General features: G+C 38.4%; 1 protein-coding gene across 1 annotated transcript in view; it reads left to right on the top strand.

Annotated features, from left to right (window-relative positions):
- Positions 1-2,552: 2,552 nt before the first annotated feature.
- The window catches only part of LOC134881349 (KATNB1-like protein 1), a 49,115-nt gene continuing 36,672 nt past the window's right edge, over positions 2,553-14,995 (top strand). Inside the window, exon 1 of the mRNA XM_063908616.1 lies at positions 2,553-2,679. The gene's annotated coding sequence lies outside the window, so the exon portion shown is untranslated. The remainder of the gene's footprint in view (positions 2,680-14,995) is intronic.

Raw genomic sequence — 14,995 nt, 5'->3', positions numbered from 1 at the left:
AGAAGGGGAATGAAATATTGGCCCATCACCCTTAGGAGTGCCGGGAACCCCTTCCTCCCCCTCTTTGCTCTTGTTCGGATCTTTCCATGCCCCACAAATTTGGAGGTTCCCTCCACTGGTTATAACTCTTGCTGTCATGTCTGTGCATTTACGGTAAAGCTGAAGCATGCCGGAGCTACGTCTCTGGGGAAGAAATGGAGACTCCACGTGGCCGTTTTAAGTGAGGAGAGGGTGTTAGTCTGGATGCCTCTAGAGAAAAAGGCTTCCCCTGAAGAAAAAAAAAGGAGAAGGGGGAAGGGGGTTTATCACCAAGTTAGGAATAGTGTTATCTCAGCAGTGCGGTTGCAGCTTTGGAAAAAGTACAGCTCATAGAAGGTCATCAATTCGATTCAATTCATGCTACTAAAAGCACTGCAGCTCCTCTAATCAATCAGATCATCTGTGATGAAGTGCCAAAAAAAATGTTCGGAAGCATATTTGGCCATGTGATTTGTTCTGCACATGGGCAAAATATTACAACCAGTCACCGGAAAGGTGCATGCAACATTTTCCAATTAGGAGCTTTGCCTGCTTGTGTAATGTAAACATGAATCAAATTTAAAGTCAGTGAACAGAGAGTTTTAGTACATTTATTCCAATAAATCTTGATGCAGGTTGACGCAGAGGAATCCGTGTAATCACTGTCTTTTACTTTTAGTGAAAGGTAACAGATAGAGCTACTAAACAAAAACACATGTTGGGACACATTCCTCCATTTGCCCCCTGACTTCCTGCTGGTTTTAAAAGGCTTATTCCACGTGATTATTTAGGCTTATTAGCTACAGTATATGTTACTGTACCTCTTTGTTTTATGGCCCTTGTCAGATCAACATTAGCATATATATATACACGTTTTCTGTCTCAGTGCTCCCTACCAGTTTGTCTGAATATACTTTGCAGCGTGGTTCCTTGGTGCAAGTTCATGATACAGATCCATATCCAAAAGTCTAAAGAGAAATTTCTTTAGCAGATGAATTCAGGCGGAAGAGAAAACTCCATCCATAGAGCTTTAAGCAAATGGCTAGGGATGAGTATTGTTCCAAATCTTCAAAAAGGTCAAAGCGTTTTTCATCAGAGTCTTCTAAATGCTGATGAAGACTGCTAAATCAATCAGAAATTGCCCCGCGATCCACACTGAAGCCTTTTGGTTTCACTGACAACTTTACTTGCACAGCACTGATTGCACATGAAGTGTGCCAGGGAAAAAATGTCAACTCCTGTGTCACTTTATTCGGGATATTTCCTCTGAAATGTCAGCTTAATATTGATACTCGCATCAAAAGGCTCAGAGACTTTCCACACTACACACCAGAACCAACATCACTGATCCCGAATAAGTAAGAGATACCGAGCCCTGTGTGGCTAAAGGAAACACTGCAGCCATGCAATGGTGCCAATCTTGTGTTGACACACATCTGGGTCTGTGAGTGTTGGGAGGGAGTTTTGTCATCTGCTGAAAGGAGATGTGGCACGAGCCAACTGCTTATAGATAAGACTTTTAACATTACATGATACAGAGCAGTGTCTTCAATAAAGCCATTCTCAAGCACACACATTTATTCATATCCAGCTACCACTTCTCTACACCCTGCATTATGTGTGATACTCCATTGGAGGTCGTTCACAGCAACAGGCATGTGCCAATGGCAATGTGCTGTGTCAGGGAGAGTGGAGAAATATAAGCAAAGTGTTTTGCTTCCATCAGGTTGCAGATGCTGAAGTCTTGAGACTCACACTTTCCTGTGTTTCTCCCATTGTGAGGCATAGGGGTGCTTTGCCTGCTGGGCCGCAGCAATGACCAGCAGCATTTACTTGGCCCCCTTGCAGAGATATATGTTTTCCAGACTCTGCAGGGGTCACACACTCGGCCAAGAAAAGCTGCTAGTAGGGCTTAGATGCCCTGCAGAAAAATTCAAAGGCCCCATATTTCACTTTTCACGAATTTGTTTCCATATCTACACTGTCAAGTGATCTATTTATTTTAAAGATGGTAATAAAGTTTAATCTGGTATTTCCTGATTGAATAATAAAGTCATACACACCTAATTGAAACACTTTGAGATTGAGAGTCAATGTCCTCAAAAAGCCTCACTGGTATCCTGACACATAAATACATTGAACAAGTTATGCCAACATCAAGAAGTCAATGTATCATGAAGGATTAGTTCATTACAACATTAATCTTAGTAATGACAACAGAGCCCAATTAGTTTCCATAAATCACTGTAATCTAATTACAACTTTCATAATATTTGACAAACGTTTGCAGTCTTGGCTGATGCATCTGTATCTATTATAATTAAACCGACCGTTTGACTGCTACTGGGGAATTTGAAACTGTTGAGTTTATGGGTTACCACGGCTACAACAAAGCTGTAAACTGTGTCCTAAATATATCTGAACTTTAAAATGTCCATCAAGGAAAACTCAAGCCAGATGGAGCCATGTGGGGACTTTCAAGTAACTGAGGCTCTTCACCAGGTGGTTTTATGCAATGACCATGACAAACTACTGACAGAGCCATTCAGGAAATTGACAAAAGTACGAAGAGAGATGACAATCAACACAAGAACCGTGTGTTTTCAGGAAACAGCCCCATAGAGACGAGAGGAAGAGGACATCTTCCCATCGTGGATTAAGGTTTGTGATGTTGAAATTTGATCTTGGCACTTGAGAATTCGGCATTGACATTTGAAGTGTTTGAAAACCCAAAACGGCTTAAGCTCTAAATAATGCTCTGGCAGACCGGACCTAAAACAAAAATCGAACAGGATTACTTAGAGCTTTGTCAGCAGCCTTTATAATGTTGTCTCTATTAGCCTTAAGACAAGTTGGACTGTAGTATATACATGTTCCACTCTGGGATTTTTCCAAACAAACCAAGATCATATCACTGACAGCTCATCAAGAAATCTAGAGAAGAAGGTAAAGGTCTGTGAGTCACAGCCGTATTAATGGCATAATCTCCCAGCCAAATTATTTTAAATGCAACATAGTTTAGTGGGTAAGCATGCTTACATTTGTTAATTAGCACTACGTAGTACAGCTGAGGCTGTTACTCTTTATTCATCCGCTGGAATATAGTCCTAAACGTCATTTTGGACACATTTCAATCTACCCAATGATGCATTCATGTAAAAGGTCAGGGGGGTTGTAATAATCCTGATGTCATGGCAATCAATCTTATAGACATTTCACTCAAAAGAACAAATGTGGAAAAGTAACGGGGATAACCAAAGTCAGTGCATCCTCTTAAGACTAATAATATTAATATTAAACAGATGTGTAAAAAGTACACATTTCTTGTACTAAAGTAAAAGTACCAGAGTGGAGGAATACTAGTAAAAGTCCTGCATTCAAAATCTTTCTTAAGTCCAAGTACAATAGTATTAGCATCAAAACATACTTAAAGTACCAAAAGTAAAAGTACTTATTGATTGACTTACAGATTGGTCCATTTCAGAATAATATGTATTATCTGTTTTGATTATAATTATTGATTTGTTAAAGTGTTAGCAAAGCTGGTAAAGGTGCTCCTAGTTTTATCTATTTTGTATAGTGCAGGGTAACTTTTGAAGTTACTCCAGGTGTAACTAAAATCAGATTGAAGTGTTGATTATATTTCACATCATTAATCCAAATCTGTAAAGTAACTAAAGGTACAAAATAAATGAAGTAGAGTAAAAGTACATGATTTACCTCTGAATTGTAAGTGGAGTAGAAGTACAAAGCAGCTAAAAATATAATACTCAAGTATCTCAAAATTATACTTAAGTACAGTACTTGAGTAAATGTTTTTAGTGACTTTCCACCACCGATATTAAGTAATAATTACAACCACAAAGTAAGATTTGTTTTGTCTTTTGATTTAACAACAGCAAGAAAACACTACATGTCCTTATGTTATCAGATGCCATTATACAACTGCAATCCTTAACAGAAAATTGCATTTGTAGTCCCTCAACAAATAGCAACTTTAATTGCTCCGTTCACTTTGGCTCCTAGTGAAGCACCAGCAGTAAAGAGGTTGACAGCAAAATCACTCACAGTGTTGAGTACGAAGCCATGACAGCAGTGTGTTTTTAATGGATGGCAGTTTTTATAGAGCTCCCTCCCCACAGGCTGAAGGATTTATGAGAATACCATTTTCCTCCTGAGGGGTTCTCATGTGTCGCCACCAGCGCCACAGCCTCAGCTGTCTGCACAGGAGCGTTGTACTGTACACCTCAGCAATGCAAACAACGTCTGTGTAGTACGAGTGTGTGCCTGATGTGGTGCTTTTAGCTGCAGAATAAGCTTTGGGACGTTGGTGAGGATTTACAACAACGAGTTCTTGTAAAATGTTAACCTGTTGTTTAAACTGTTGAGTTTAACGAGTCAATAAAGTTTGACCTTTTGAATAAAGGGTTCTGTATATCTTTCAGAAGATATCTACATTTATTTATTTGTTAAATCCTTTAAAAATGATAGATTTTAAGAGTTGTGACTGTATTTAAGTAGATTCCTTTTCATTATTTACTTAGTTCAAAATATAATTATATATAATTAATATTGCTACATTTAAATTATCATGTGTTTTTACAATAATTTGTGTACATTTCTTTTTATTAGCTTTTTAAACATTTGGATAAGACAATGAAGATTAATCTATGCAGCTGTGTTCTGAGTAACACTCAGAGTATTCTAGCAGACTTGGAGCCAACACCTCTGTGGTAGCAAGCGTTCACTGAGTCACCTCCGTGTAATGCAGTTTCACTGATTGTAAAAAGGAATTTCTGCAAAGGTACACTTATCTGTCTCACTTCTTTGTTGACTGGTCAAATGGCATGCAGTCTGTCTCAGGCTATGCTGTAGAAAGGGCACGCTTGACAGACCCTCCGGCTGTCTGATGGGTGTAGATAACATGTGAGGTCTTCCAGAGCGGCCCACCACGGAGGCTGAGCTGGTCAGGTTCACCTCCAGCTGGCGAACAAGTCTGCCAGAATGTAAGGATGAAACATGTCGTGTCAACTCATAAAATCTGCTACTATTTTTTAAACAGTCTAATCTCACTTTACAAAGGATCAAAAAGACAGATGTAGCCATCCAAAAAGAAGTGCTAAAAGGCTAAGTGTTGGGTTAACATGTTGTGTCATACCAATAAGTACAAGTTTAAGGGTATGTAGGAAGATGTCAGGAAAAAAACATTCAATCTAAACATACAGTAGCTTAAGTTTCAAGAAAACCCATGCGCATATACGTTTGTGTCATCTGCATAAATGATATATTATAAGTGCATTTTCTTTTTGGTGTAAATACAAAATACTGCAACATTACTGCTATGCCTGCACTCCAGTTTTGAGAGTTTTACAACAGGTTAAGGTTTACGTGGAGATATAACTTTGAAAGCACACATTTGAACTTTTAAAAGAGTGGAAGCGTGCAACCCTGTGAGTTGTTAGACTTTGGTTATTTAAGTATAGAGTTAGGTGCATTGCAAAATAAACAGTGCCAGGTATGTTGTTTAAAAATACCGAAGCAGCATGCATTTATTTTTCTACTAAATCTCAGACTTAAAAAAGTTTCCCAGAAAATACAAGAGTATTTTGTATCATTGAGAAACGTAGTGAAGAGGAAACCTCTGTCAACAAGAGTACTTCATAAAATAAAGGGACCTGAACACAAATAACCTTTGGGTCTTCCTGAAGCAGAGCAATAGTGTGTGTGTGTGCTGTCTACATGGATCATGTCGGACTCAACCTGGATCTAGGAGACAGTCAGGAATGTCAGCTATCCAGCACCACTAGGGTCTGATGAAGGCATCAAACCGCACAACAGTTACAAAGCGCAAATAAATGTCCATCACATTTCACTTTCTGACCAGGTTTCTTTCAACACCAACCAACACATTCAACAGATGAGTTTGACGAGGTCTTTTTTGGCAAATATACTGAGCTAGCTATCTGCCAAAATAGTAACAACAAGACTGCTGTTGTGGAAGATGGTTAAAACCAAACTGCTGTATACAAATAATTTAACTAGCGATGTAATCTGTGACCAAAAAAAAGACTCTTAGGTGAATATGACTGGAAAATGTTGTCATTAAATTCATAGCTTTGAGGTGTTGGAAGGACAATGTGCTAATTTTCCATCATAATATTGCTAAGGCAATTTTGGGATTGTGGTCAACAATGAGTGATACTTTTATGCAATTGCAGAAATATGGGGATGGGTGTTTAGTCCTTTAGTGTAGAGGGATTTTATTGTAGTTTTCAGATTTAATGATTATAATGCTTCTGCTTAAGTGCCACTCAAAAAAGCAATCGTAAACTGATGGATTACAAACACTGTTTTGTGCTGACACAAAAGATGGCACAGAATGTGTTAACTTCAGCCTTAGAGTACCTCATGGCTTTATAAATTGACTGGCGATATATTCAGTATTTTTCCTCAACAAAACCAACACTGGTTTTAAAAAAATAAACTACAGTGCCCTTTTTCTTTAACTTTAACTTTAATTTCTTTAGTAAACTCCTGTCCTGTTATACTCACTAGTTCAATTGTAATTGTAAGCAATTGTACATAATAGACGGCTAAAAATATTGTATTTTATGTCAATAAGCAAAAATATAGAATAACACCAGAATTGTCCTTTAAGATGAGGAGATTCTGAGTAACTGAAGTGGCTTTAGTAAACACTCCTGCATTACAGAAAGTAACAGTAGCCTGTCATCGCTGACTATTTGGTTTTATATTTAGAAAGAATGCTGAAAATTAAAATAAATACTGTATTATAATATATAATATTTAGTGTTATGAATGAGGGAATGGATATTTTAGATAAAGTAATGGAAACTTAAGCTACATCCAAATAACTTGGATGGTAAAGTATACTTTATCTGGGCCATGAATTGCAAGAATGCATGAAAACCTATAATTCAGTAAATATTTTGGTCAGGGAATATGGAAGTGTTCACCACATGCAATCATTTTCCGTTATTATTGCCACTCACCACAGTATAGCTTTTATCTTTACCCTTCTCACTGTGTAATGTAAGCTCACTCCTGGTTCAAAGATGTTTCAAGTAGGAACAGTTAAATTTGTGCATTGCAGAAACAAACAGTGATAAGTTACATCTTTCTACATTTGCCAAAAATTGTACACGTCAAAACAAATAGTTTCGTAGCTGGAAATTCCCTTCCCAGCGGGAACACTCTTTACCCGGAATTCAGATTTTAAAGTGCTGATGCAATGGGTTCTGTTTTAAAAGACCTTTCCAGATAATTCAAAACTAATGCACCTGACTGGTTAGGTTTTAATAATCATATAAGCCTACATTTTGGATTTGACAAAGATTTTGTGTTTTTCTCAATTCAAGTCTAAATAAGTTAAAGCTAAAAGTCAGTGCATTGTGTTTGCGAAAAATCTAGCTCCTCGTTTGAGATCCCATGGCGTGACACCTCTCAATCTGCACTGACCGGTGGAAGCTGCAGAATGCTTCTGGCCTGAGGGGATCAGCGAGGTGACTAACCTCTGAGATCCAAGGAGACGGTCTAAACACAGAAGAAAACTTGACCTGTGAGCATTAGCTGAAAGCTTAAAAATGCTGACACAGCTCCAGGGGTGAATTTATCTGCTGAGAGACAGCATTGTGCTCCTCGTCTGCAAAACAGTCCAACACTGAGGAGGCAGCACTATAAGCAGATCACGGTATTATTGACTTAAGCACTTGGATGAATTCTTGCAGGGCTCGTCTTCTACTGTAAATCAGGACTGGAGTCCCCGGACGGAGAGTTGTGTGGTTTAGTTTGACTGAATGATAAAAAGCAGCCATTTTTCAAGCAGTCAGAGAAATGTGATAATTAGGTTTAAACTAACAAAAACGACAACCATGGGAAAAGTCAAAGGAATGTGTAAAAGATTTCTTGGGAAAAATGAACAGCTTTACACAGTTCCAAAGTCCAGATGAGAAACAGGGTCAGGCGAGTCCAGACTATCACCAAATGAACTCTCAAGGCGGTGTTGCGAGTTGATGGCAAAGGGCTATTTTGGGTTGATGAGGGGAGGGAGTAGTTGCCTGACAGCCAGAACAAAGATGAAGGTGCTAATGAACAGAGTAAAAGACATATTACATGCAGTTACACATTAACAAGCCAAGGGGGAAATGTTTAGAGGGAAACACAATTATGTGAAGATAAATGACGCAAACATGTCGTTTTATTTTATTTCTAAATGCATCGTGTGCCCTTAGTTAACTGATGCAGCATTTTTATGGATTGTTAGAAATGGAGTTGGTGATAATAGTGTTTATTTTTAGAAACATCTGGTAAATTCAGTGTGTGAGGGATCATCAGTAAGTTGTGCTGGGTCCCGTCAGACTACTGCTGAAAAGAAACTTAAACAAATCTGATCCGAGGTATGTGTTTACATAGTTATGCTTTGAACTGACATGTTGTCGATCAAATCCATTTATTAACTATCTGGAAGAAATCTGACTCTAGAGAAGCCTATTTCTTGGAATTGTATTTTAATTCTAAAAAGATCAAAGTCTGCTGGGAAGCTAAATCAAAGCAACTAAACTATTAAGGATCTCGTTCGGACATGAATGAAATACATCAATCATATGGCTAGAAGCATGACTCCCAATGAATGGTATCTGCTGGAGGGAGTAAGTACGAAAGTAAGAAAGAATATAAGAGAAGTCCAACCAAGGTGCCTCAGTTGTGTATAGCTTGTTTGGATCAGGATTGGCCTCTAAACCTGTTTGGATGTCATAAAGTTGTGCTCACACTTACAGTATACTGTACAACTCAGATTTGAGGTGAGCGTTTTAACTATATTGTCGGAGAAAATATTAATCCATCCGACCTCTACAGCTAGTTCAGAATGAATTTACAGCCCCCTGAGGCCAGAGAGCTCAAAACAAACACTGGTTATGACAATTAGTGAGAACCATCATTCCTCAACAAGCAACCAAGGTGACACAAAGGTGGGATTTATGCTTATTTGGTACAGTATTTTAAGGTTTTGCAAGAGAAAATAATGTTATATCTAACTTCTTGGTTTGGCTAGTAATCATGTGGTTCTTCCACATCTGATAAAAACCTTTCCTGAGTTTGTCTATGAAAAACATACGACAACCAACATCAAACGTCCCAGAGTAAATGTGCTGGGGGTCTTTGAAATACTATAGCAATGAGACAAGATACTGTACACCTCGTACCCTTGTCTCCTCTCCATATATTTTCACTGTGGACAGAGGCCAAGTGCTAGCTACTGATATCTGATGCAGACTTTATCTCACAACTGCAGCAGTAGAATGAAGGAAATAACACATTGAGGGGGATGCTCATCATAGGGCTGTGGTTAGACAAGAAAAAGACATGGATGTTTCTTTTGATTTAAATTGTACATCCAAAGCAGATGTCTCTCTAAGATCTTTGCTCACTTCCTTCCTCAGAGAGCTATAATTTATATAACGTCTAAAAGCAAATGACTTCCTCCTGGACTCTACTCAATAAAAACAGTGCGATTACCATTTAAAAAAAGGTGTAAACAAGTGAGTTCAGATGTGGCATGTTGAAAATCGTTTAGTTTTAGAGTGTGCTTGTAGCAAAATATAATCTTTCCTCATTTTTTTGACCAGATATGCTTCTGCACATGCTCCAAGAATAATATTAAATACAGTATATCATTACTTTTTTATTCTCAATGACAACAAAGCATGGATTTACACAATGTTGATGCCAATCACATTCATTTCTGCAGTGGGTTGTCTGGGAAAAAGACTGGTAGCCTATAGGCCTTCAACAGCTGGACATGTGGTTATATTGGAAACAGATGTAGCCTGGAATGTCCACCACATGGAAAAGCTGATTGTGCCTATACCTTCTACAGTAATAGAGGACCAACAGCCAAAAACTCTACACAACCAAGCTGAAAAACTCCTGGAAAGTTGTAGGATTAACAAGCAGCCTCCTGCGTCCAGTTTTCTCTTGCGGTTTTGTTGACCTCGTGGGTCGTCTAAGCATGATTTTTACATTGGAGCAAAGTATTTTTTTGTGTCAGACACAAAGTAAGAACATGACGCAGCAAGAATTTACACGTTTTCTGTTTTCCACAAACACAATTCCATATGGTGTCTGTCTACACTGCAAACTACCTAAAGCTCAACGAATTTCAGGACTGCCATGAGGCGTTTTACACCTTGTTTCTGCCTTTAATCCCATGGTTTCATTTACCGTACCACTGAGTTTATGACAAAGTTATCTAGTGTTTTCCAAAGTGAGTCAATGGAGACAGCAGGGGCAATAAATAAAAATGTAAACTCAAGAAGAATTTACCTATTTTCTTGAAAAGGCTAAAAGTGTCCTTTATATTCCAGGAAACATAGCACTGTTTGTGAACTTTCCCACAAATTGAATATAAACTTTAAAGACGCATGTGGAGCGCATATGTGTCAAGGAAGTGCCAAAGTGTGTGTTTATCAAGGCATACACCAAGCAGACTTGCTCCTATAACTTCAGGTATGATACACTTTGAATCCCTCAGCTCTGCAGCCAGAGAACTCAGACTCCCCCCCTCTAGCAGTGTGAGACGTAACCACCTATTTTACACTGCGAGCACCTAGCCAGGCTCGCTAAATGTCAAACGCTTCTGGAACGCAGCAGAACATTTCTAACTCGTGCTCAGACGCTTAACAGAGGGGGATATTTATTGTGATTTGAACATGCAATCATGGAAAACTTGCAAGCATACCTCTGCACAAACCTCTCTGTAGACATTAGACAACCAACTTCCTTCTGTTAAACCACTTAGTGCTCCGATAGCTTCGCTGCCTTTGTGTGGATTTTGCTCTGGAGGCTCAGAGAAAGAGATATCCATACCACAAATGCTGGGCATGGGCCTGTTAATGATTCTGACTTGCGCTTGGCCTCATGAGGGAGTTAATATTTCCAACACAACTTCCTCGGCAGGCCAGAAGAACTCTGTGATTGTGACCGCTGACTCACTCTCAAACACTCTCTAGCTTTTATGACTGTGACAATACCATTTTAGATGAATTACAAAGTGATCTGCAGGCTGCACGGCAAAGAGTAAAGCTGCAATCTGACGGCTTTGAGAAGGTTACAGATTACATCATGTCTTCAAAAGCATCCAGCAACATAACTGTGGTGAGTCTGAGGGGCTCATTAATAAACAGTGGCCAGGTTGACTCCAACACGTCACGTCTGAGGTTCACAGATTATCTCACAGTGGCTGTTAGTGAGATTGATTTCAGTCCCCACTAAATCTCATTCAAACCCAATGCTAACCTCATGTGGGTGGGATGTGCCCCCCAACTAGACGAGGGAAATATGGATTCGTCTCCATCTGTAGTCTCAATAATATCACATGAGACAAAAGAGGAAAACACTTCAATAGACGCATGATGGCTCCTTATCGGTTATTCCATTCCTTAGTAAAAAAACAACATGTGCTTTACTGATCAGCCCATTCACTGAGGACAACATGTTACCTTGTGTGTTGTTATATTTTGAACAGTCGTTTCAGCTGAACTATAGAATATATCAGTGATATCAAGAAACTGCAGAACTCAATATATGTTGTTTTTATAAAGAATGGTTGTAATGGCTATGTGTGATTTGCCCAATTAGTGACCTCAGCATTCGTTATGCTACTGTATGATTTGGTCCCTCTAGTCTCTTTGTATTCTGTGATTTTATTAAGTATTTTGAATTTGAAAAAAAAAAAACATGTTGCCAAATGTCTTCCATAAGAAGCTAGCAGTACAGTGTCCAGAAGCAGCTTAATGTAGTGAGAAAGTTGCCAAATTAGCAACATTGGTGTCCCTTCAAGTCTCTGTCTAAAGTAAATTCCCCAAACTGTCATAATAATTTTAAACATATCATAATTAACATAAAAAACAAACATGACTGTTTAATTCTAATTGGCTATCAGCTTGTCAATGACTGCTTGAATCTCCTAGAAGTTTACTTTCTGCCTGTCCTGATAAACAGTTTGCAGGAAACAGTTCCAAAGACTCCCCCAGTCACTCTGGCCTGTACTGTATATTCCAGTGAAAATTAAAACCAGATTGTCAAAGTACTGGGATTGAACTTTATTTTCACCCCGGGCAAACTTTGTCTCATTCCGGGAAGAAAAAATGACCATTTTACTTTTACCGAATGTGACTCAATGACATCACAAATGAGGCTCATGTGAAAGGTGTTGCACATAGTGACACACCTAAAGAGGCTTAACACCTGACACTGCCGTTTCCATCAGCTTTTGGAACACTCATAATATTTCTGCACTTTTTTTTATTTACGACCTGCAACTATTTTTGGGGGGGGTTTTGTCTCACTGGTCTTATCGACCCAGTTTCGAGCTTCAGCGACTAGCTTTTGAATGCAGTCGAGCGCAAGGGTGTAAGCTTAGCACTCAGAATGTATAGCATCAGACATTTTATTACTGCATATGGTCTTCATAAAATGTAAAGTCATACAGTTACTGGACATGCAAACATCTTTGAGTCTAAAGATTGAGCATGCGTGTTGGGTTAAGCTTTTTGAGGAGTTCTGCCTGAGACAAAAAATGGATTGGTCCTTTAAAAAGGAAAATAATGTGCTTTTAAATGAATGCCTACCAAATCGCCGATTATTATCCTCCAAAATGACTGTAAATATGAAATATTGCCCTCTGTCATCAAAGTTTAATATGTATTGATTAATTACTACAGTTATCGCATAAATGATGTCATTGTCTGTTTGGTTGGGGAAACCAGAGTAGTTTGAGTGTGTGTATGAACAGGCTTGTGGTTTGGTCTTTTCCCCTGAGGATGACTGCATTCATTATATTAACAATTAGTAGACTACACATCAGAATTTGATAAATTGTTCCACCCATCAACACCCAAATAATTTGCTTCCATTAAGTGTTCTTTATAAACAGAGACAACAAGAAAAGAAAATATAAGAACACCACAGAAGCTCAATTATGCTCCTTATCAAGGAGACTTTCCATGGCATTTCACCACAAAATGGTCCTGTTATGTCATGTAAATGCCCCTGGCACTGGTTTCAATTCTCACAGTCATAAAAAAGACATAAAGAATGGCTTCTAAAAAGCATCTAATTAAATGTCTGGAGCAACATGTTCTATTTACTTGGGTATTTTAAAAACTGGCAAAGACTAACAGCTGGTTATGGATGGTTGATAATAGCAGAGAGAGCCTAGGGTGGTCATGCATTCTAGGAAACAATAAACACTTGTCTTTAAAACACTTAGTTAAACCCTGGTTTTCTCCTGTGGTGAATTTAATAATTAAGGACAACAAACTGAAACTTAATTTAGGAACCTTCAAGATGAACTTTTAAAGGTAAAATATTTTTTTTACTTTCCTTCAAATAATTACATAAGAAGATGAACAGCACGTTCCTATATACATATTTAATATAGCTAGCTAACCCATCAGCGCAGACTGGGCTCTGGTTTCAGACAGAGGGTGAAAAGAGGTGGAACAGGCAGAATGAGAAAAATAAGAACCTGTTGAACATTAAAGCATGTTAACATATCACTGACAAAATACAGTTATGAAACCTGAAAGTGCCATTGCCCTCTAATGGGCGGTGGTGGCGATCATAGGTACTTGACTTGGGAACCGGAAGGTCACCAGTTCAAGACCCCGAAAGACCAAGTGCTCCCCTGAGCAAAGCACTGTTCCCTACACAGCTCCCCGGTTGCCATATATAATGTCAGCCCACTGCTTCTAACACTGGGATGGGTCAAATGCAGAATTTAAATTTCCCCTCTGTGGGACATTAAGGGTATATTCTTTCTCTCTTCCAACAATTCAATATTCTGTGACAAATTATTTTACCAAACTGTCACTTGAACTGCACCCTAAACTTCAACTTTAAGGACATCAGATCAACATGATGAACAGTGGACCTATATGACAGCAGTTCCAAACCGAAAGGACCACAATAATAACCTTGTATTTCAGAGCAATTCAAGCACAGCAGTGTCTGTCTCTGAAAAGGAATACCTTTTTTCAAATACCTACATTTATCACATAGTGAGTGAATCAAACAAAAGCATTGGGTCATTGTGCTAAAGCTGATGTTGCAATAATGAAGCCTGTCCCCAGAGTGTGCCCTGATGTGAGACTGAACAAGAGTAGATACAATGCAACATGCCTTAGGGATGTTTCATGGAATTATTTCAATAAATAAAAGTATTGTGTTACTGAAATAAAACTGTCTCTGCGGTTACTCAATATTGCATACCAAATGTTGACCTTTCAAAGCCAAAACAAAGTCTGTAATACATTTTGGAAAAACAGTTCAGTAGCAGAAGATGTAACCTCAAAGGACCAGACACTGCATTTTGCTATTAATCATAGACATTGATACACATGCTCTAATAGTTTTTGCAGATTATTAAAAAGCTTGAAGGTCTTATGTCTTTACTTTACCGTATGACATTCAGAACAACTTGTACTTTGTGAAAAGTGAATTGATTTTCTCTCCGAAATTAATACTATCACGCAAAGGGACAAATTACTCATGCAAAGCTGATTGTAGCAACGTTATTATAGAAGTATACACAAGCAAGTTTGAAGCAGATCTAGTTAGGGTAATGTTCGTCAGTCAATAACTTTGGTCCAAGAACTGTTCATGTGGTACAGATATCTGGGGTCCCATGTAAAAATGACTTTTGGTGATGCCCTGACTTTTTTATGAAATATCACCAGCAGGTTCACATATTGAAATATCTAAACAAATATTGGATCAATTTGGTACAAACATTTAAATTCCCTTTAGAAGGAAATGCAAATGTGACTTTTCCTGCATAATACCAGCAAAACCATTTATATTCCCTAACATCTAAGCTGATTTGATTATCTCTTATTAGCATGCTGTCATGGTTGATGCTTGTCTGACATTACAGCTGTCAGTTTTGAAGCAAAAA

Source organism: Eleginops maclovinus, chromosome 19 (genome assembly GCF_036324505.1).
Source record: "Eleginops maclovinus isolate JMC-PN-2008 ecotype Puerto Natales chromosome 19, JC_Emac_rtc_rv5, whole genome shotgun sequence".
NCBI classification, from domain to species: domain Eukaryota; kingdom Metazoa; phylum Chordata; class Actinopteri; order Perciformes; family Eleginopidae; genus Eleginops; species Eleginops maclovinus.
Note: the sequence above shows the minus strand (reverse complement) of the source record. Positions and strands in the feature narration are given on the sequence as shown.